This window comes from Hesperophylax consimilis, chromosome 8, assembly GCF_061612785.1.
Source record: "Hesperophylax consimilis isolate HC1 chromosome 8, BYU_Hcon_1.0, whole genome shotgun sequence".
Classification (NCBI taxonomy): Eukaryota; Metazoa; Arthropoda; class Insecta; order Trichoptera; family Limnephilidae; genus Hesperophylax; species Hesperophylax consimilis.
In genome coordinates, this window is record NC_142843.1 from 27,803,400 (window position 1) to 27,827,942 (window position 24,543).

The 24,543-nt window shown below is 35.2% G+C and overlaps 1 protein-coding gene across 4 annotated transcripts in view; it reads right to left on the reverse strand.

Annotated features, from left to right (window-relative positions):
* osp (myosin phosphatase Rho interacting protein outspread) overlaps positions 1 to 24,543 on the reverse strand; it is a 394,176-nt gene that overhangs the window by 256,404 nt on the left and 113,229 nt on the right. The gene's annotated exons all lie outside the window — the stretch shown is intronic.

Consider the following 24,543-nt stretch of genomic DNA (forward strand, 5'->3'; position numbering starts at 1 on the left):
TGGATCTCGCTTGCAATTGCGGTCTAACCGGTAGCCGCCGGTAGGGGGTGGTGTGACACATCCAAAACCAACTCCATGGGAATGGTACAGGATCGAGAACGAAACGCAGCTTCCGGTAAGGGCGAACGGAATGCACCGGCATGCAAGAGAATTGCATCGGAGTATTGTGCGAACGGGTATTATTAGCTATTCTTCCGCACTCGGTTGAGGGAACGTGACCGAAGTCCGCACTCCTACAAAATACTACGAGGCAAATTCACAGCTTTCATTGGAAAATCATTTTTTCTATTTTCTGATGAAAATAATTTCACTCGTGGCCTATGTCATCTTTGGGGATGCTGTATGGAAGGTAGGTAGCAGTTTTATAAGGAAAGGAAGGATCTGGGAAGGAAAAAAGTATGGGGTGTGGGTAGTAATCCGGAGGTTAGTGTGTCCAGGAATGACAGACGCTTGAATTCGTCCCTCCCACGGTAGCGCAAGGCGATGGGTCGAGAGAGTCCTGCTGGAAGGGGAAAAAGATCTCTCTCAACCTGTCTCTCCAAATCCGACCCGCCACATAGAAGGTAGAAGACCTATACAATCCTCACCCATGGAGCACCCCGGCTACGTGACCAAAGTAGAGAACCATCTGGGGTGACCTATGGCGTATGGCAGAGATGTTAATAATCCAATGAATGGTTCACGGGGCGGCGGTGCCCATATACGCGTCCCACAATTGATTCATATCACATGGTGATATGTTTTGAAGATCTTTCTAATAGCTACAATACTGCCTTTAAATTTATTTACCTTCATCTTTAATTTGCGATTGTATTATTTGTACGAATGGAAGTGGATAAGCAAAGAAGTTGTATACCAACCCAAGGCAATAAAAAATCAAAATTCTTGTGAGGAATATTTCTAATTGAAAAACTGCTCAGCAGGTGAAATATAATTAATACCATAGGGATAAGAAAATATTAATACCCTGGTGCGGATAATATAAATCATTTATTAACATGAAGGTGCGAACTGTAAAAAAATAACTTCACAAAAAATCCAATAAACCTGAAGATGGTTCGTAATTAATTGTGAGGTATTCGAAACTGTGAAACTCTATTAAAAGTTATAAAAGGTGGGTTCGATCTAAAAAGCAGCTGGCCCTAGCCAATTATCATATTTTAGAACCTTGTTAGGTAAATTGATATACATTGCAAGTATTTTCGAGCATTAGATTATTTAATCAAATGGATAAGTGGATAGGTGATTCAATCCAATATTGTATTAGTATGCCTTTCTTGAGAGAATTGAGTTTGTATTCGGATACATTGGCAAACAAATAATAATTCATCTTAATATTTTAAAACCCTACAAAGAGTGTTTTTTTCTTCCTAAAATAATTAAATTTGCGCCATCTATGAAAGGGCAGGTTACGATTTCTTTTAAGTATTAATAATAAATATAATACCTTTAATAAATAATGAAAATAATCAACTATAGGAATACAGCAAATCTTTTGTAACCTTTTTCTCTTTCACATAAACGATTAACAGTGAGAGGTTAGAATATATTATTATTTAAATACATTTTTTTCTACAAAATGTCTATTTTTATCTCATTTCACTATATTTTCAGTTTTATTTTTTTATTATTGATTGTCACAGAATCCGGAAACTAGGAGTATAAGCGGCAAACAGCAATCTACATCACAGAGGACCCAAAAAAAAAAATTTTATTTCGGCAGCTAAAGAGTTGAGAAAAATTGGATCCGGCACAACGCTTCGACGGGTTTTAAGAGACAATAAACTGAAGTTAAATGACTCGATTTACTCGAAAACCAAACTTCAAATCAAAAAAGTTATACCGCAAATTCGACTCCAAATATGATGTAGATTCATCAGTTTTCCGCTTGCACCATCATTTTCCGGACACCGTGTATGTACATCTAGTTTCTACATCATTTAGATATTGCATTATTTTTCTAACTTATTTACGACTACCATGATTTGGGAGTCGCAAATAAGTATTTAAATAAAATGCAACATGTAAAAAAGTTCAGAAAAAGACATGAGGTTCCAACGGAGCTCTCGGTGGCAGAACAACAGGTAGACAATCTAAATACGAGTTATCAACAGTATCAACAAACCAAAGTAATTTTTTTTTTAATTATTGCTTTATTTGGCGTGTGAGTATGAAGCAACTTTCTTGCAGGCAACATTTTAAATTTTAAATGCCTAGGGGTAGGTAGAAAATAAGAGCGAAGAATTTAAAATATTATGTTTTACTATAAAAATCTTATTCAGCACACGTACATAGAATAACTGAGGTAAGATAATTTGGGCAGATAAAACCATTACAAAAATAATACACAAATTGTTTAGTTTTAATCGTGTCGGAATTATTCACGAGCGAAGATTACCCCTCGACTAGTTGTCGGCGTTAATCCGATTCCTGCGAGTCCTACGCTAAGTATTTACTATTTACCATTTACCCTTGGCGCGATAAAGCCCGTCTAATAAACACCCGGCTGGGGCTGGGGGAAGTGTTAACTCAGCGCCCGGGGGCCGGCCGCCGCCGTGCTGCGCCCGAGATAAAATTCCTTTCCGTGGTAATAATAACAAATATCACGATTAAATCTCGTTTGGGCGCCAAACATTCTTCCGACAGAATCATCCGAAAGGATCCTGAGAATGGAAGGGACTGTTCCGAACCAAATGGACGTAAGTGACAAATGGCAGCATTTCGGAAGAGCGAAAACAGTCGATGTAAAAAATGGGAACTAGGTATCTTTTGTACAGATTTTTTCTCCTACTAACCGCAAATGGTTTTCTGAATATGAATATACAACATATAACAAAATGATATTACCATGCAGGTAATAAATGTAACTGTTCGGTTCGATAATCGTATAATTTCTACTGCTATTTGTTTAACCTCTATAGGTGAGAACTTCTAGTTTTGACGTCAATTTAAAAGCTATTTTAGCAAAATCACATTGTAAACTGTTTCAAGCACCAAATGTCGAAAAATTAATTTAAGCATACTTCCATTTTAAAAATGCACAAAGAAAAAATATTCAGAAAATCAGAAATAATAAAAACTCACGAGAAACGAAAATCAATTCATTATACCTAATTTTAAAACTACTCAAATGCAAAACAATTATATTTACTAAGTCACAAAAGAACTACAATAAACTCCTTTCAGAATTGCGCTGTATTTGTCAACCAATCAAAAGAAATAAATAAATGAAAAAAAATTCAAAAAAGCTTACATTAAAAAAAGCTATTTTATCCAAAAAAATACAACCAACAACTTAATATTGGCTTCCTTATCAGGCACAAGTGTTACTCTTTTCTAATGATGACCAATAATTGCCTTAAATATAATATTTTGTAAAATATATATGCATTAATGTAGCCCATTATTTTTTATATTACAATTTAAAAAATAAAATAACCGAAAGTCTTAAAATTGTCACTGGATGTTTTATAAATGGAAAGATACAAAGTTAAATTTAACTGTTTTCGCTCTCCTAAAAAGTGGTAGTCACTTAAGTCCTTTTAGCTTGGAATAGTCAGTGCGAAAGAAATCTTCTTTTTTTCGTCTTGTCAGTTTGGAAAATTTGGGCAGGAAACAACAGTTACTTTTTAATATCAGTTACAAATTATAACTCTTTATTGCGCTGTTGTATGATATGTATGTTATGAACCCGTTGTTTTCATTGTACCGTGACTTTTATTACACCTTCAAGGGAATTTGTATAATTCGTACGAAAAATAAACCTAATTTTTAAGCACGGCAACAAATCAGGCGGCTTTATTGTTTGGCCAAAAGATCATTTTATCAAAAATAAAACATGAAGCTGGACGTTTAATGATGTGTGACTTTCTTATTTTAATTCAAGTCTACCAAAATAAATTGTTATTGTATTTGTAACCTAATAACAAAAACAAAAAAAAATGCGTAATTGGGAGCATTTCGTGATATTTTCACTCGTAGTGTTGGTAAATGCAATGTTCACGAAAACTTTACTTTTTCCGTCGCGAATTCGTTAGCGAAAAAAAAGTTGCATAAAAGATGAAATTTCATGGATTTTAAAAATAATACAATAAATTCATAAATTCTGTCCGAGTAGAAACACTTAGATACAACGGAAAGTTAATTCTCCATTGTCGTCAATTTTACCCGCACTATTTATCAATTCGTAGTGCTATGCAGCACCAAGTTTACGCGTGATTTGCGTTTTTAATTCGAGCGAAACTCGACCGTATGTTTGCAAAGCTTCACGGTGTATTTTTTGTTATACGAAAACCACCAGGCGTTAAATTCCGCGTGCTTGTATTTCGGGACTAATCAAACCAACACAAAAACAAACGAGCGAGAAACAAACACGAAAAAACAAAAGCACCACACAATGTACTGAGTGTAGGTACAATAGGCTGGACCGTCAATGTTTTGAGGGCCTTTTTATAATGCAATATCGTCGATAGTCTAATCTTCTAGATAGTCTAGTATTCTAATCAAATATAGAATACGAGTAAAGTTAGTTAAAAACCTACGTAACGACATAAGAGGGGCCCAAACTTATTCCAGACATAGATTTTAATACAAACATTAAAATCATAGCTAGCTCAAAATACCAAACAATATAATAATACAAAGATGCATTGTAAATGCACCGATTCGAGTCAAATGGCGAAAATTTTATGAATTTTACTACAGATAAATTTAAACTATTTATATTATTAACATTTCAAAAGTTTTATTACTCAAGTGTTGCAAAAAATAAGTTTTCCATGTGTTTCCACCCAGGCTTTCTTTCTTTCATGTTTTATCGCCGCCGCAATGGCTGCTATCAACGTCACACTTAATACAATTACTTTATGTTTTTGGAGGACATTATTTATTAGATAATTTTACAAAAATGTAGTTTTTAACCTTTGGTTTCTTGTATGGGAACATAAAAAATCCGTTGTCGGCATTCGATTGCGCAACTTTTGAGACCCTTGACGAATACCTACTAACATTCGAAAAAGACTCTGGACGGCCCACCCTACTGTACATTCGGCAAGCTGTAACATAAATCTCGTTAAAATTGTAAGTGCGACCGAGTTCGTCAGTTATGAGTGTTGCAGAACAAAGGTCTATTAGCGAAGATAATCATCCACACATTCTACACTACTTATGGTAAAGATTTATCTGTTCACATGGAAACTGTTGGACGGTAATATTTTTAATTATCACTTGTGCTTTACTTATCGGTAACTTTTAATTTTTAAGTTTATCGATGAATTAAAACTAGGTTCTAGATGAAATGAAAAATAATTCGGGAATTTTTTAAAATTTATTTTCACTTTGAAAAGGGCAATAGTAAAATGATTCAATAGTCAAATGAAGCGACGATAGCAGTCCACATGATGTTCCACCAATCAGTGGGAGTGAAACATACAATTGGCATAGTAAGGACAAAATATACAGAATGCAGTAGAAATGGAATGTACCAGTGAAAAAAATAAATATGTCCTTATAACGAATAAGGAAATCCGGAAAGAGTGCAAAGCTGATAAAAGCTTAATGAACAAGATGGATTGGTCTTGTACGGTGGATCGACAGAGAAAGGAGTTCTAGGAGTATATAGGAGTATTGTTATAATACCACGCAAGAAGAAATTGGATACTTTAGGAATTTGTACATGGTACGATCACGCGAATCTAATTCTTAAGTCAGATAAAAAGTCGAAATAACATAAGAGTATGTTTGAATAAAAAAATAAAGCCTCCACTCCGTGCAGAAACGGGCGATCCGTTTGATTATATACTTCTGTTTAGATATTCTCTTGTTAAGACAACCGGCGGATTTCAATCTTTAAAGCACTGTCTTCAGATGGGAATGCTGTCCTTGTTCTACCGGTATTTCAATCGAAGATGCTTCAAGGAACTAACGACTTTGATCCTTTCATGGTCGGGAAACACATTAACGCGTGCCGAACCTTTGAACACGGTTGACATTTGTCCCATGAGAACATGTCGTTCCTACGACTCAACAGAGTTTAACAGCTAGACTGTGAAACGTTCTACACAGTAAGCCCAGAGATGGCACTGAGGAAAATTATTTTCCTGAGGGCATCCTGTGTGGAGTTAATGTAAAAAAAACATAAAGAGTTTGTATCTATCAAGACAGAGTTGGGCGGGGTTGTAGCCCAGTCTCCCTACCCATGTAGAGAAATGTCTTTACTTAGTTAGTAATACTGTCGACTAGTAAAATGGTACAACAACCTAGTTCGCAGTCTTCCCGGTTCCGAGTTACATAGTTAACCGTTCCAAATTGACGTATTCGTCCCACGCACGGAAACGGGGCATCGTCCATTCATCATCATAGGATTTTCCCATACCGCGCGCCGCCGCCGCTGCTGTGCCGGGAATCCGGCACACGTGTGCGACTCATGCGCTTGGAAATAAACCTAATTTCACTTCCTATTCCAGGAACTACAGAAATGAATAAGAACTGGAAGAAAATTAGGAAGTAATGAAATGTCATTTGATAGTCGTGTTCGACGAGGGGACACGATTTAGGAGTATACATTTGCGAGCCGAAACGCGAGCAGAGCCTCGAATTATGGGAAAGGAAGGATATTAGTCCCAGATAGAGGTTGGACGTGACGTCATCGTCTTGTATGAAACAACTAAAAGACCGAACATACTCGTACTAGAATGAGGACGTAACGTAGCACTAACAGTAGGTATATATAAATATTTTGCGATTTTATTTTATGGGAATACCTACGAGGAAATCAAACCCTTTGGAATTTTGGCTTGTTACAGCAGTGGTATCGTTATAGGCGTGCTCGTTTTAACCACGTTCGACTGTATACCCGGTATAAAAAAATAATATATTTTTTCCCCTTTTTTAAGAACATTTTATTCTGATGTTTTAATCAGAAAGGATATCGATCATGCGTCACAATGTACATCAACATTTTTCTCAAACAAACAAAAAAAAATCACCAAAGTATCCCAAAAACATATTATAAGAAAAAAAACAGCAAAAGCCTTTGAAATTACTACAGAAATGAAGACAGGGAATCTTGGCTGGTACTAGTAAGCTATGTACTTCCGCTTACTAGGAGCCTGAATAAGGAGTACACCACTTCACTGCAAACACATTCCTAGAGCTCACTTCCTGGGCACGGCCCATAGAGCGGGAGTGGGAGTGTAGAGTGTACCCCGTTCGACCGATCGCAAGCGCCCGTTAAGGACCCGCTCCCATAGTTAGAGATTATCTCGACGCAGGACCAATTTCCTGGACGAGATTCATCAGTCCTGTCGCTCCGGCAGACATACGAATCAAGGTGTGCTCTGGGAATAAGAAATGAGGCGCGGAGCACATAATATTTCTTCGCCGGGCGGAGGATATATTATGTTAGCTTGGTAATTGACACACCATGCAGTGGTGATCGAGGCCTAGCTTTCTTGGAGGCCTATAAGCCTTGCTGGCGGAGACCTGGGAGCTTCACGAACTCTGAATGCATTAGTATCATGCTTGATGACTGATAATGAGAGTATCTACCTGTTGGGAGCCTGTTCATTTAGCTTTCAAGTCTTTCTATCTATATAAATATAAATGTTCGTTTGTTCAAAATCTTAAATCTCCGAAAGTTCTTGCCATGCCATTCAGGGATCTCCCCAAATGATGATACCGTATGCTAATAGAAATTGGCATAAAGCATAGCATACTGTTTTAAGTGTTGGAGGAGTAAGGATACTTTTAAGAGTTCGAAACATATGAGAGAGCTTACGAATGCGGGGAGTTAGGCTGGCTGAGTGCTGATCCCAACGTAGATGATTAAGTAAGAACCTCAGATAGTTTATATGGGTGACTGATTCCAAGATTGGGCAAGTGCAGGAAGAGCCAGGTTTTGGAACAGAGCGAATTATTATCTTATGAATGTTAGTAGGTTGAGTTAAAACAGTCAGACTGAAGGTTGAGAATTTAGTTTTCAGCATCGAGAGCAAGGAGATTATCATCTAACAAGTTCTTTCTTCACGCTATACTCGTTGTAAATGTTGTGAGACGGAAGGAAACGGAGGAAGGATATTTGTATTGCTTAAATTTTGGCAATTTATTTATATCCGCTGCTTGGGTAAAACAGTTAATGAATAATTGCTAACTAAATACAATTATGTACCAATTTAAAATATATTAATCATCATAGAGATGGAGCATCAACTCCCCGAATCTTGTCAGACTAAGGTCATTAAGGCATCCCGAATGTGTGGAATAGAGCTTCAACTCCCCGGATCTTGTGAGACTAAGGTCATTAAGGCATCCCGAATTTGTAGAATCTTGTTGAGTTACGAGACTGTTGAAAAAGGAGGAGAGAAGTGATGGGGAATAGGAAGTTAAAAGTAATTTAATATCCAGATATTGTAATTTAAGCCATATCAAACTAGCACTCCGATTCTGAAAGTTGCGTGTCTCACCAAGGTGAACTGAGAATTCTGAATCGTCCTGAAACGAACAACATACAGGGTGATTTGATTTGAGATTATCGCGGCCAAAAGAATTATAGTGATTTATTTTTTGAGGTGTTTTGCCGTATTGCGCTAACCCCTTCTTTAGACAACGTTTACATTACAGTGTCCAACATCAGGGCAGATGTGTAAAGATTGCATACACTTCACCACAATATTTACACATCTGCCCTGAAGATGGACACTGTAATGCTGTCCGAACCGTTGGCTAAAGAAGAAGTTAACGCAACACTGCATAATACCCGAAAAATAAATCACACATACAGGATGTTCGAGAGACGTACCCGACCAACTTTAACCTCATTGATTCCTGAGCTTATTTGGAGTAAAAAATGTAGATAAAATGTTGGTCTGCGGCGAATCATTGTTTCACGACATGTTAAAGATTTTTTGTGTTAATTTAAAAAAATATTATGTAAAAAAAAAACTAAAAAATTAGACCGGAGACCAAAATTTAATTAACATTTTTCCTCCAAATACGGTCAAGAATCGCTGGTTAAAGTTTGTCAGGTACGTTCCTTAACACCCTGTTAATACTTCTTAATGTATTTTAATTAACCACAAATAGATCTACGTTGTCACTGATTCATTAAAAATACAAGCCACAGGAACACCGCTCCTCCTCGAAGTACGAATGCCCCGCCAAGAATAACGGAGAAATGACTCGACAATTACTATTATTGATTAAATTCGTTCCGGTGTTTACAGCTCATAGTCGTACCTGACTTTTTGCTCCGAGAAGATCCTTCATAACTGTAATACTAGAACTGCCTCTATTGACGGAGAGCGCCGCTAACTAGATCTGCAATCAACATGCAACGAAAGCAGATCCAAAACACAATGTAATGCCAGTTCGGCTCCAGACGTATTGATATTAATTTTTTGACCGGGGCTTTTTGTTTCAAAATCAAAGTCAGGGTTTTTTGTGGCTGTCAGATGGAAGTCCCAGTGCAACTTTATATAAAATTATAACAAGTTTCGCTCCACGAGGCTTTAGCTCCCAGCAAGGGGCTGCATTGGCCTGTCATAATAAACGGATAATTATCCAAAGCCTTGGACTTGGATGGTGGACTCGTCATTATCATTTGTTTTTTAATAGGTAGATACAGTTTCTGATACTCGCTGATGATACAAACAAATGTAAAAGTACGCATTACAGATGTATTCAAAACGTTTTGAATTTCCCGAGAAGCTGGATTTAAAATATTATATTGTTCTTAAGGCGATGCACTACGTCGTGTAGTATTTTAAATTGAGCCGCTATCAATAACAACCCTTACGTAGATGGCGATAAGGTTTAAATTCCCGCTTAACACCATCCGCCTGTTTTGATTTATGCAAGAAAAAAACATGGCCAAAAAGTGACTTTTTTTTATTTTGTGGATGTTCAGGCATAAATATTTTTTTTTTTTCCGATCATTTTATAAAAAACTTAATTTGCCACATTATACAATAAAATCATATCCGAAAATGGGTTCGTAAGTAGGAGATTTTGAACTTTACAGCAGTTTTCATAGGCCTATGCATTATTTTTTTCTGGGCTTATAAAAAGACTTATATAAAACATACTCGACTAATTCAAAGGTCAAGAATCTTGACCTTTGAATTGGTCGAGTATCAAGATGTATTCTACTCGCAGTATTTAATTAAAGCATCTGAAACATTTCTAGGCGACTAAATTTTCAAAACAAAAACACATGATTTTGCATTACTACGTATGGCATCGCCTTAACACAAAAATCATAATATTGTCTGTCTAAAGCATTTAAAACCCTCGTGAAACAGTGAGCTACGGCGTTATAAAATTTTCAGTTTTGTGGGTGTAGAATAAGTCGATGTAACTATTTTCAGCCCGCAGCTTGATTTCCAAAAGCTACGAAGCATTGATATATAGGTAGGTATATAAATTCAAAATAAAACAAAATGATTTTTACATTTTTTTATCACATTTCTCAAATGCTCAATAAGACAAAGAGTGTTTAAACTCGGACTAAACCAGTTAGTGGTCATAATAATAATAATAATTAATAACATGTCAAGTGAGTTGACGTGTTTTTCTTGTATTTATAATGCTTATATAATGCATATGCATAATGTGGATTGACTAGATGATCATTTGTGGAAAAGTGTGTGGAAGGGTTTAGTTTTTTCCGATGGGGAAGACTTAACCAGGACATAAAGTCGGAAAATAATATTATATAATTGGCTGATTTATATGGCGCCGTTTTCGTGAACAATCCATCTCAAGGGCGCTGTACGTATATATGTATTGAATAATAAGTATAACTGGCTTACAACTTGGATTCATAATAACTAGTGACATACATCTAAGGCTTATATCTAGTAACTTACGACTAAGGCTTATAACTACTGACTTAAAACTAGTGACTTACATCTAAGACTTGTATCTAGTGACTTACGATTAACCCTTTCAGCCCCAGTGTTAATTCAAATTAACATGAACTTTGTGATTTTTTTACCGTAACGGTAGCGATTTAGAAAAGCCATGTTTTTGTTTTCTTATAGTTTGTGGTCTTTTCTGTGGCATCTATTTTTTCCGCTCGGTTGAAATCCTTATTCCCGCCACAACAACGATAAATATTTTGACATCTGCTGATTGTGAGTTTCACAGAATTTCTGCGGTCATTGATTATTTAATTTATAGTGAGATATAAATATTTTCTTCTCGAATTACAAATATTTTGACGCATAAAAGATGTGTTCTATAATAACATCAGTTCAATTCACTGTTCTCAGTCATTTGCCAGAATATTGTAAATGAATTTCTATGTTCATTCAAATTAACACTGGTAGTGAGGGACATGTTTTCTACGGTGACCGGATAAATCATCACAATGATAATTCATCACATTTTAAAAAAGTTATATAAAGTAATGGAAAGTGATAAAACAAAAACTTTATTAACTGGGTTAAGTAGGTTAGGTTAGGTTAAAAAAAAAATTTCATCGTTTCTAATGACTTTATATCACTTTTTAAAAGTGTGTTGAATTGTCACTGTGCTGAGTTATTATGGAACCGTTTACTACTAGTATGGCGAATTATTAAAGATTTATTATCCTTGATTATTTCTGAATGAATTTTATTTAAAATTTTATTTGTTTGTACCTTAGAGATTATCACTACATTGTAAATGAGCATTTTTGACATGAAACAGTTATTTGTATTACTTTTGTGTTATGTTTAGTTTACCTTACTATTTAAAAAAAATATCCTCTGACATCCAATGTTAATCCAAATTAAGACACAATAATTACAAAAAAAAAAAAAAATTTAAATACCGAAAATTTTCAAATAATTTTCTGAGGTATTATCATGCATTACATGCTTTAGATATGTGGAAATAATAATGCGGGTGTGAAAGGGTTAAGGCCTATAACTAGTGACTTAATGACATATATATATATATACACCAAAACACGAGCATGTGCCTAGCTTGGTGGTCTTAACGGTTCCATGATAACTCAACACAGTGATAAGTCAACACACTTTTAAAAGGTGATATAAAGTCATTAGAAACGATGAAAAAAAATTTAAACCTAACCTAACCTACTTAACCCAGTTAATAATTTTTTGTTTCATCACTTTCCATGACTTTATTTTACTTTTTAAAGATGTGATGAATTATCATTTTCATGATTTATCCGGTCACCGTCTTAACATACCCAATAATTGTAATAACCAAAAAACACTGAATAAGACACAATTAAAAAAAAATTAAAGTAGAGCTCGTGTAATATATTTTGACTATACCTAAGCAGAGTTGGTTATTATTTCTAAATATATATGTATATTGCAGCCAGCGATAATTCTGAAGACATACTTTTTACCCATCCGTGTTTTAGTGTCAGGTGGAAGTTAGATTGAGAATCCTAATATAATTTTAATCTTCAATCTGAATTGCGTGATGTGCAGGTCCATTTACAATTAACTATAACAATAGTTCTAACAATAACAGCATGCCAGTACAATAGATGTATTTTTAATAATAAACGATTATTATCAAATCATCGTTGCCCTCCGCGAATTTAACCGTCGAGGCCCGAATTTTCTAAATAGCATACTCACATTTCAAACAATATAATGATGATAATCGACGAGAAAAGTGCCGAATCATCTTCTAGATAGACTTGGAAACATGATTTTGCAAAGAGAACAGGCGCAAAAACAAAATTCCCTAAAATAAAAAGGTTCGTTGGAAAATAAACAATACTGATACCTAATTCAAACTAATTTATCTTGTCGAGAAACTAATTTCGTAAATTGATTGTTTTGTTGTTTGTGTTTTGTAATTTAAACAAAAAGAAAAACTAGAATTTTAATAGGTTTAACCAAATTAGACACAGTTCAGCATAAAATAATCTACTGTGTTATGAGAATTCAAATAATATAAAGATGCTCTTGCCTAAAAAAATTCATTAGCACAGGTCAAATTAAAAGAAACATCCTTCTGAAACGTAATATATCATCTACCAAGCAACGTACATAAATTTTCATAAAAATAACTTCAAGGACAGGAGGATTTTTTATTCATCGAACTTACCAATCGATAAATAATTATGATTGGAAACCACGAGCTCTATCGCGTAGGCATTTATGCCATCAACACAGAATGGATTAAACAGCATCTCACCTGTGCAAGAACTAAGAACTCCCATTAACCTTGTCAGAAATAATATGGCAATTAAATCCACGTACCACATTCAACGAGATTTCTTATAAATAATACGCTTTTTCATGGTTGCATAATAAGTGATCGGATAATTTTTGCTTGGAATTATGTATCACGGGCGACAGAACAATAACTATTCTTAACTGGATTTCTTTCATTCGCTTAGTAATAATGTGAAGTAATTTTTATTGAACAAGTTAGTGTTACGTGTTCTTGTTCTACGCCAGTATGGTTCACTACACAGGTACTGGAGATGGAGTCAAGAGCATTGACATAAAGAATACCGCGAGACTGCAAGATCTTCCGTCTTCAATCCTCGTGTGATAACATTTAATTGTCATAGAGCTACAATTAGAGGCGATACTGCTTACTAATATCTCGTCGAAACTTGTAACACTATTACAACGCGTTAAGCTGTGCGCGTAAACCGGATTCGGTAGTTTTAGTTACAGCGTTGGGAGAGTTGGAGGTAAAAAAACGAAACCATTTTTTTCGCTTCATGTCTCATCCAAATATAAAACATCAATGTTAATAGTACGAATGAAGCAAATAAAATATTATATTCAATGCAAATTTAACGACGGTAAAGAGTAATCAATTATGCGACCTCAGGAGTTTGTTAAGTAAATTTTCACTTTTTTTTCGCTACCTGCCTGAACAGGGCAGGTAACAAAACGGTGTATAAAAAAAGCACATACGGGGAAGTGTTGCAAAGGTGTGAACTCACTACTGCCGATATTAAGATAAAATTCCTGATTTTTTTACAAAACAGTATTTACGAGTTGGTTACTATCGCAGATCCATGGAAAATCAAGGGATAATATAATTGCACGATTCGTGAAGCGGAAAGTATTTATAAAAAATATTTGCCTCAGGAAAATTAACTTTCAAAAGAAGAAATTTACCCTGCGAAACTTAAATATAATACATTTCATATAAATTAAACAAAAATATAGCACCGCTTATGAAGTATGTCCACTGTACCTAGTTCATCTTCACTCTGTTAACCCGTCGTTTGCTGATGCAAAATTTTCACCATGCGTTAGCTGATTCTATTTTCGTAATAATAATCAACTTGTTTAAGATAATGTTTATTTATATATTTTAATAAAACTAATACATAATCTGCGGTAAGTTTCACTTGTGTCACCCATTACGAAGGAATATTTCACATTATTAACAAACTTACCCATGTCACCGACATCCAAAATTAGTATGTTTAAATACTATTAAATGTGCATACACACACATACTTCTTGCACCATTAATCAATCATTATGAAAGACATGAACATAAAATGTGCAGCGCCCTTGAAGTGATTTTGCACAAAAACGGCGCTATACAAATCATCCAAATATTATTATTACTATTATTGACGAATACACATTGCCATGTTTATGTCGCCCCATGATAATTTATATCGCCGAAATAATATAAACTAATCCAAGAAGGGTATAGAATAGTGCTTAGTAAAAAATCAATATAAATGTTAGTAATACTAAAACTGGTATAAACTGAGTTGATTTTTAGTAGTTATCTATTCAATAAAAACTCATTAGATTGATACAAATGGTTCCATGATAAATCAACCCATCGACAATTCAACACACCTTTAAAAAGTGATATAAAGTCATTAGAAACGATGAAATAAAAATTTAAACCTAACCTATAACCTACTTAATCCAGTTAATAAAGTTTTTGTTTTATCACTTTCCATGACTTCATATAACTTTTTAAAGATGTGATAAATTATCATTTTGATGATTCATCCGGTCACCGATACAAATAATTACCGATAAGCCCATTGCAAAGAAATACATATTTTCCAGTAAATTATAAGTACAGTAGGACGTGTTTACTTTCAATTTACCATTAAATCGAGATAATATAAGTGAGTTCGCATTTACGATTACTAGAAAACATATTTACAACTCATAAGTGAACTGAAGCCAATTAATGGTATTTTAAAATGATAACAAAGGTACTCAGAAGGGCTATAAAAAGAAACAAAATCAGACCGCATCAATAAAATATCAGAGTTATTTGAAGATGCTTCCTCCTAAGTAATTCCTTATTATTCTCTACGATCGCCCTTGAGGTAATAAAAGCGTAGGCAAACATCCAAATCTAAGGGTATCAAAGGAACAAAAAAAGCATTGAGCTTGGACAAAAAGATCGAGCGAGCCGGGCACGATATTTTGGGTTTATAATACAGTGTGTGGAAAAAAATCTAATCAAAAGCTCTGAAATAAGCCGGGGAGAAAAAAGAGGAGTTAAACAGGTCCGAGTATACACACCTGCCCAGTGAGGCATCTTTTGTCAGGAATGCAGGTAATCTCGGACAGCCTTGGTCACTACACGCCATTACCATGCGCCACGAGATGGGCACCGGGTACCGGTCACCCGGCACCCGACTGGGCTCCCGGGACGAGAAGGGAGGGTGACGGGCCCGGCCAAATTTTCGGCAATTCTGACGAATTCTTGGCACATTTTAAAAATTTTTGTTGCAATCAATCTCGGCGCTCCGTGCTACTATTTACGATTGCGGAGGCTTTGGATATTATATACACCTAGTTACATGCAGTCTGGGTTATTAATTAACATTTTTTAAGCAAACTAAATGTGTTTAAATATTTGATACATATTTATTATAATTCGAGACGTGTTAAAATGCAATGTTATATAGCGGCCGATTGAACGTTCGATGTCATTTTGCGTCTATAACTGTAAGGCTGTCAATAAAATTATGTAGAGTATGCTGTAAGTCCAAGTTACACACATCAATCCGTTTTATAGATGGCTGTTGATAATACAACATTGGCTGTTATTAATTACTGCAACGAAACAGGTAACCCACTGTATCATTGATAACCACGTGATCTTTGTTGATTTAGGCTTAGGTTCAAAATCATAAAGTTCATTTCTGATTATTTACATTAGTCCTGATCGGCTGTTGTACAATTTGTGGAAATAAAGGCTTTCAAAAATTCCAATTAGTGAAAAATTCGTGATAATTCTTTGTACCTACATCTTATTTATCACGCCGTTGCAGTAAGTAAACATGTTTTTATCGAAATTGATTCCTTATCGACTTTATCGATAATTACTTCCCAATAATCATACTTCCACTAAAAGTCGCACTTCTTTGAAAACACGTAATCAATAAGTAATCATATAATACTTATCGCTTAGTCGTAAAGCATGATTTAAGTATTTTAAAAATGTCTGCAATCATTTTTTTAATAACAGATTTGCCTAATAAAGTACCTACATGTTCAAGTTACTTGATGCAATGACTCGATTGCCTTTTGCGGCGCTAAGAGTGAAATATGATCTTATGTATATATCAGAGTTATAAAGATGTTAAAAATGAAACGTGTGTGAAACAGAATACGGTTATAGAACCCGCTGGGATCGTGCCGAGTGCCATCCATGTCGGTGATAGTTGCAGGGTAAATCTATACGTTTTACTGTGAACTGTTTAATTGTATCAACTGGGGATTTGGCACGACTTCAAAATAAAACTAGTTTAAAAAAAGTATATTCACACAGAAGACCTCAAGGCTTAAGGCTTCCTTCAGGAACTATGTAATTTTTGGGATAGCTGTGAGGAGGGACTTTTGTGGAGATAGAAGAGTTAATCTGGGCCTTAAAGACTCATGTTTCGGAAATCAGAAGGGAGGAAACACGAAATCCGTCTAGTCGTTCCACAGCCGAGCTGCCAACACAAGAACAAGTCGTAAAAACCTACAACAAACTTACTACAATTATACGTAAAGACTTATATAACCTTATTTAGTGAAGAGATACCAGTAGAACATACACAGGATTCTCACTTTTCGTCTGTGTTCCAACTTTTGTTCTCAGATTTTCCAACCTAAAGTAGCAGGGAAAGATCGAAGACAAAACAGTGATAGAGGAAAAAACCATACAGGCTTCGAAACTTACGTTAGTGGTACGAGTTTATTGTTGTCCCAGGCTGCAATTTACAAGATGAAGAAAACAAAAAAGTTCCAATGATTGCAATCCATCTGTTAGAATGGTTAATAGTTCCTTAGTTAAATAGAGTATTTGGGATGCTTAAAACCGAAGCTGTCAGCAGATGACCCCTGAGCAATGCGATCAAGATTGATGCATCATTCAATTTCCATCATGAATTCCAACATGATGTGAACTTGGTATATACTACATACTCGCAATATAGAATACCAGAATATTTTAGAGTCACGCATATTTTTGATCCGTTCTTTTTCAATTCACGTTTCTTTTGATAAAATGATTCTTATCACGGCGAATATCTTCTGGCATTTCTCCAAATAAAGAAATCACTTTAATGTGGGTGTGAAGACATCGTTATAAACAATAGGTCCAACGACTCACGAAACTGGTAACCATTTTGGTTGTATGATTGCAAGAAGAATCATTTATCATTGTTATAAAATTATAGAGAAGCGTGCAAATAAGTTATGATTTTACTTTCATTTGGATGTACCTGAGTGCGGAATCGTAATCTTTCATCAAAGATATAATCATTATTAAAAATAAATTACAAATAGGTATGCACCAACCTAATTATAATCCGAACAGATTAGAATAATCCAATCACAGTCCAAATTAAAAATTAATTAATTATCTTAACCACAAAGCTAAATTATCATGTAAACTAAATTTCAAAGATCAAAATTTGATGTACTTTTTTGAAGATTGTTTCAATTATGAAGCCTATAGATATGGATAATCTGTGTGGTAAAACAGTAAAAACTCACGAATAGCGAGCGAGCTCTAGCGTCATATAATTTTGCACAGATTTTCCTGCCCGGAATTTTTTAGTCAACAGAACTAATATTGGGTAGTATTATAAATCCATATTTTTTTTGTTATTAATAAAATAAAGAGAACTATCCGCTTAAAAATTTCAAAATAGATCATCTTATAATTGATTGCGGGGTCACAGATAGATTCCTACTAGTGAATAATTGTACAATGTAATTTGAGTCGGACCAAATCGGGAATGATAACACAAGCCCGATAAGAGAGGCAAAGATGTTGTTTTTACTAGAGATAGTTTGTTAGCTCACCAGCAAGGGTCAATGTATCCCGGCAGCCTATTGGGATGGAATGTGTACGAACAGAGGTAATATCATCTGACTGAACTGGTTTAGAGGGGAATCGCTACTACTTCTAATATTATAACGAATGTTCGTTTTCAAGATGATTGGTAAATAATTGAAAAACGGCTCGGCTGTGGGAATGCGTAAGCAGCTCAATAGAGCGTGGAATCTACGTAGGCCGATGTTTTAATTTGTTTTATTTTTAATTTAGGAAGTATGTTTTAGAGAGATCGGAAGGCTGACAGAGATATTGAAAGAAGGGTAAATGCAGATAACTAGCAAAAAAATGTTCAAAGCGAAGCTAGCAGTCCACATTGGAATGTTGGTACCTACCATGTATGGCAGTGAGGCATGGAACTGGCAGAGGAAGGATGAAAGTAGACTGAATGCTGTAGAAATGAGATCCCTGAGGCGTATGTGTAGTAAAAACCATGTATGATCACGTGAGAAATGTGGAGATCCGAAAATAATGCAAGGCTGATGTAAACGTAATGAGTAGGACGCTCAGATGGTTTGGGCATATAGATCGAATGAATTAAGAAAGGTGAATACATATGAAGCAAATCTGAATGGCAGAAGAAGTCGAGGACGCACGAGGAAAACATGGCACGAACAAGTCAGAATAATGGAATAGTATGTATGAGACGATGTATGAATGTGAATGAGGCAAGGAGTGTGTGTCAAGAGCGAGTTGTTTGGCGTCCGTCTTCTCTGCCTACTCTTGCGGAAAACGGCGAGATGGTTAGTTAATTAAAACATAATTCTACCAAGATTGGTATAAACAATACAATACAATCTACACACTGCCCTGATGGTGGACACCATATCGATGTTGTCCGAAACGTTAGCCAAATAAGAAACCCAAAAATTAATACTTTTGGCCGTTAAATCTTAAATCATTTCCACAATTTTTTTATACGAAATTTTTTATAATCATTATTAACAATGGGAGAAACATGTTAGTCCAGACAAAGGAATTTAATACAGGTACAAAAGGATTATTAAAGCCAGAATAATTGAACAGTTGAAACACAACGAAAATATGAATTCATAAATGTATGTTCCCGGTATCAAAAACCTTTTTAGTTGTTTCACAAGAATAATAACGCTTGAAGATATCCTTAATTTCAACTGAATCATTAAGGATAAAAACTATAATAAAAATAGCATGTTGTAGCCAGTAGCCTCACAACAAAATTACAATAAAAATTGAATATGAGGATCTCTGAGGATTCCGAGAATAGATCATTAGGAGAGGTATTCTGAATCCCGCCGTTGCGTTACTAAGGAAACTATAGATAATTACGAAGCTATTAAATAATACCTGCATATTTTTATAAAAGTAATAATCAATACAATAATTTTAGAATGTATGCGTTGCTTGACTTGGATTAAGCTATGTTTACTTACCAGATCTGAATAGTCAGGTAGTTTCCGACTTCCAATCATCCTCATACACATCTCCTTCACATCCCTATTCCCTTCAGTCTGGCAACACTCTTCAAAATTCAATTCAATTCAGTCCCATTTGCTCTGGGTAGTTAAGATAAAAATCTAAAAATAAAATCATACATACGAGTGTCAAAAAAATAAAAAGATCATTAATCTATACCACACTATAACTAACTGAACATCTGAGAATTTGTGAAAATAAAACAAAAAATTACGTTTTTACAAACAAGAGAACTAAAGGGTTTGTTTCTCTATGTAAAAAGATGCACTTGGAGCTGTCAAAATAAGCATGACAAAGGTATGATGCATAATCTCGGAAATAAGTCAAGATGCTAAAGGGGATTCGCGAGAGATATGATAGATGTCACATTAGGTTGCCGTAAGGTGCATCAAGCCGTTTGTCAAAGTGACAAAGATTTATTCAAGTCGCGATGGTACAAGATTGTTGACTTGCTTTCATGCCGGGGTCAAATCATCTCGCATTGCAGCACTGCACTGCGTTTTATTGTGATTAAGTTAAACGGTGATACGGTTTTAAGATTAAAACGATTATGATTGGACATACATCTAGTAAAGTCTTAAAATCTACTGAAAGTATATTAACATCTAGTAAAGTTACTTAAACCAAGTAAGGATATCTTAAAATCAAGTGTAAATATTTTAGAAGCAGATAAATCTGTGAATGACAACATATTGTTGTTTTCACGACTCGTTCTTGAGTTGCTCAGCTGTGGAATGATTTGCCGGCATCTGTGTTTCATCCCTCCAACATGGGTCACTTCAAGTTCCATGTTCACTCCTTCCTCTCCTAAAAAAAAAGTGGGTGTGTCAAGCCTACGCAAGACAGAAGTGAAACTTCTAGTTTCAGCTGATGCTTGGCGTGGCGCAGTTCGCTGGTGTCTGAGAGAGAGGAAAGAAGAGAAGAGAGAGAACGTTCGTGAGCGGCTCCCCCACCTCAACAAGGTTTCACTTCAAAAATGCCACAGCCGAGAATCGAACCTCGCTTAACTGATTGAAAGCCAACCACGCTGAGCACCAACTGTAAGCAAAGCCGCATAAATTGATTATATTATGTAGGTTCTGAAAATATGAGAGCTTGTTATGTTTTATAATGTTACCTACATCACACCCAAAATATAATATATTTTTAAAAATAATGTACAATGTACAGAAATAGAATCCCACACAAGATCGCGTAGTGCGCTCTAGCGAACGGATATTTTATCAGAGGGAGATAGTTTTAATTTTTTTTTCTGTAAATTATTACATATTATCAAAATAAATAAATTAATTAAATAAATGTAATACAATTATCATAATATACGGATTAGATAATAATTTTAATCCAACACAATAACGCAAAGCGCGCTCTAGCGGAGTAATGTTTTATCACAGTGAGATAAGTGTTTTTATTATTTTGCAATATTATTTTCTTTTAAAAAATGTTCTGACCTACTAAAAAATAAGATATTGAATGAAAAAGGCGTTAAAAACAAAAAAATAATGTGCGATGGCCGAGAATCGAACTCGGATCAACTGCTTGGAAGGCAACTATGCTGACCATTACACCACCAACGCCAGTTGTCGGGATGAGCTAAGAAGCATTTATATGTTACTTCAAAACTTTGACTAGATCAAATGAACTTTAATCGGTGGTGGGGGTACCCGCATTTTCGTTTCGGTCATGAGTCGGTTTTACTCCGGTCCTCGAAATTGCATGACGCGCGTAAAGAAGTTTCACTTCAAAAACCTTCCACGCAGCATCATCAGCATTTTCCCCAGGGTCTCTTTAGTGTGGAGTTAATTAAAAAAAAAAAAATAATGGCAAAAAATATTTATATTTTTTTAGCGTTATTAAGAGTTATGAAATGAGGAAAAATCACAATCTTAGATACCTACACTGCAAAAAATTTGGAGCAACTTAAACAGTAATCTGGCGTACTGAAATTTGGCGTAACTCATTTCAACGTAACTTACAGACAGTTCAGCAACTGTCTTTTGAGGCTTGTCAGATTTGTAATCTTCTCAGTAATATATCGGTGCATAACCGTTGTATAGAGAACAAGAACAAATAATCAAATAAATAAATTTCCGCCAAGAGCTATGAAGCCATGAAACTTTCTGTAAAGATATTTGTTTCAATCATATCGCGTGTTCAATAAGAAAATAAAGTTTTCAAATGTAGGGCAATGCCGGATAGTAAAACTACTTATACCTTTATTAAATATAAATTAATAAGTGTTCGATTTAGAAACCGGCACTTTTATTGTTATAAACGAGGTCAAACAAATATTATTCAAGAAAAATTACGAATATCTATCAAAACGAATCGGCCACAAATTGACGGAAACACTTTTTCTGTGTACCGCATAAAACATAAATTGTTCCGAATATAGAACACAAAATGGACATAAATGGTTTTCACATAAAAACGAAAGCAAATAATAATAGTAGCGCACTCGATTTCAGTACGCCCGCCATTATGTTCTTATACCACAATCGTTTATTTTTATAGCACATGAATGAAAGATTGGATTCGACCCAAAAAGCTTTCACTGGTAATGACAAATCCGACTGTAATAACATGGGAACTTTAATAATAACATCTCGCCACGTGCATTTCAATATCAATAAATTTTAAGTGTGTTCAATACGATAAACCAGATTATTTTGAATGTATGGAATAGAAATGATGATTGTCTTAAAAAAGAAATCCGTGAGAACATATTTAATGGACGTAAAATACATATTATCAAACGTAAAATCGCAAGACGACCGATATATTTGAAGGTAATAGTATTTTTACATATTGCTAACATTATGTGAATCAAGCCTTCGGTTAAATCAATCACCTGCGTGTGAATAGTAAATTTGCAATAAAGAAAATCCTACTAAATAAATTACGTGTTACTTCTGTAATGTGAAATACTAATATTCATGTACCTATGTACGACAAATTATTGAAAAAAATGCCAACAATATGTTCTCTGACGGCCTCCGTGGTCGAGTAAGATTCTCGACCAGCAATACGGAGGTAATAGGTATTTATCATTATTTTTCAAATTTAATTTTAAAGTTTTTTTTTCAATTACATAACATATATTGTTACACAATTAATTCACTAAAAATAATATGCTGTACCTATATTTGATACTGACTATATATCCCTGGTGATAGACCACCATTCAGAATTCAAACGTAGCTTAAAATGGCTTTAGCCGTCGGAGATCAGATTTGATTAGCCAGGTACTTCCCCACCTTCCTCTCCCCATCTCCTTCCCAACTACCTACTGCCTAGCAACATACCCAATCGGGAATGACAGTATCACTGGCAGTGTGGTTTATTCACATAAAAATGGCATCCGGTCTTGTTATTTTATCTATATAAAGAAAGCATATTTCATAGCTTCGTTGCACGTGACAGAAATAACGAAAAGAGAGATATCAAAGGTACCTATTCCGAATCGGTATACAATCGTAAAATAATAAGAGAAATTGGCTTGCAAAAAAAGTGCGAGTTCTATTTTTGATAATACACTCGGATAAGGCATCTGCGGCGGTTACCACGCTCTTGGTCCGGCCACCGGGCCGCCTTCCCATCACCTCCCAACGCCTGTCTCCGTGAATATCTGCAAAGTCAATAACAATCGGTCTCTTCTTATTGTTCCTTTCACGATCTATTTCTCCCGTTGCCACCAATTTACTTTCGCGTCAGAGAGCGCTGGCCTACTAACAGGCGAACCACTCAACCGTTGGTCCAAAGATATCTATAACTTATTTGACAATGCCATGGAAAACGGCAAGGCCAATTTCACATTCGTCGGCCGATCTGTATCGCGTCGTGATAAAGACGGAAAAAAGGAAAGTTACATACCGATAGATTTCGATTTCAAGGTGCACCTACGGGTCTATAATAATTTATGTGCGAGATTATTTACCAATGCTATTAACAATAAGCCACAAGTTAGGAACCGCGGTAAAGCGGGCACGAGTTTCCGATTGAGTTCAGCCGTTTCAACCAGACCACCGAAACATGGGAAGTTAGTATTTATTTCACGGATATGTTGCTTTTTGCGGGCTTGTGCAGAAAGTCTAGAATATTCTCCCATAGACATATTATTATTTCTTAATCAACGTTATTAACAGTAACCAACATACTAGAAATAATTGAAAAATAGGCACAAGTTTATGATTGAGCACATAGTTGTTTCGACCACTCGAACGAACCATGCGAAGTTATTTGATTCATTTTTGCCGGTTTCGCGCAGAAATTCCAGAAGATGACATCTACGAAATCTTTTTGATGGACTATATTTTATCTGCAAAATTTAATAAGGTGGAACCGTTTTTGCGCTGGTACCCGGAGAAAAACGAGTATTGCTAATTTATTAAGAATCTCTTCAAATTATCCGGTTAAAAACGGGATTGCACGCCGTTTGCTGAAAAACTTTTAGAAAATTCGTAATAATATAGGAGCACGTGTTTATGTCCCTGCGTTTGTTTTGATAATATGATGAAATGCGAAAATGTTTGGCTTTTTATACACACGTGTTTCGACATCAAGGTAATACATTGGTATTTTACTAGAAGTTTATCAGGAAATATTCATTCGTTAAAGGCCTGGAATCCCGTTTTTGACCGGATTACGAATAATTTGAAGAGTTTCTTAATAAATTATCAATATTTTTATCAGTTATTTTTCTCCGTGTACGAAGTCCAGTAGACGGCAGAAGATGTCATTACGGTGTTAACACATTGTAGTAGGGCGCTTCAAACA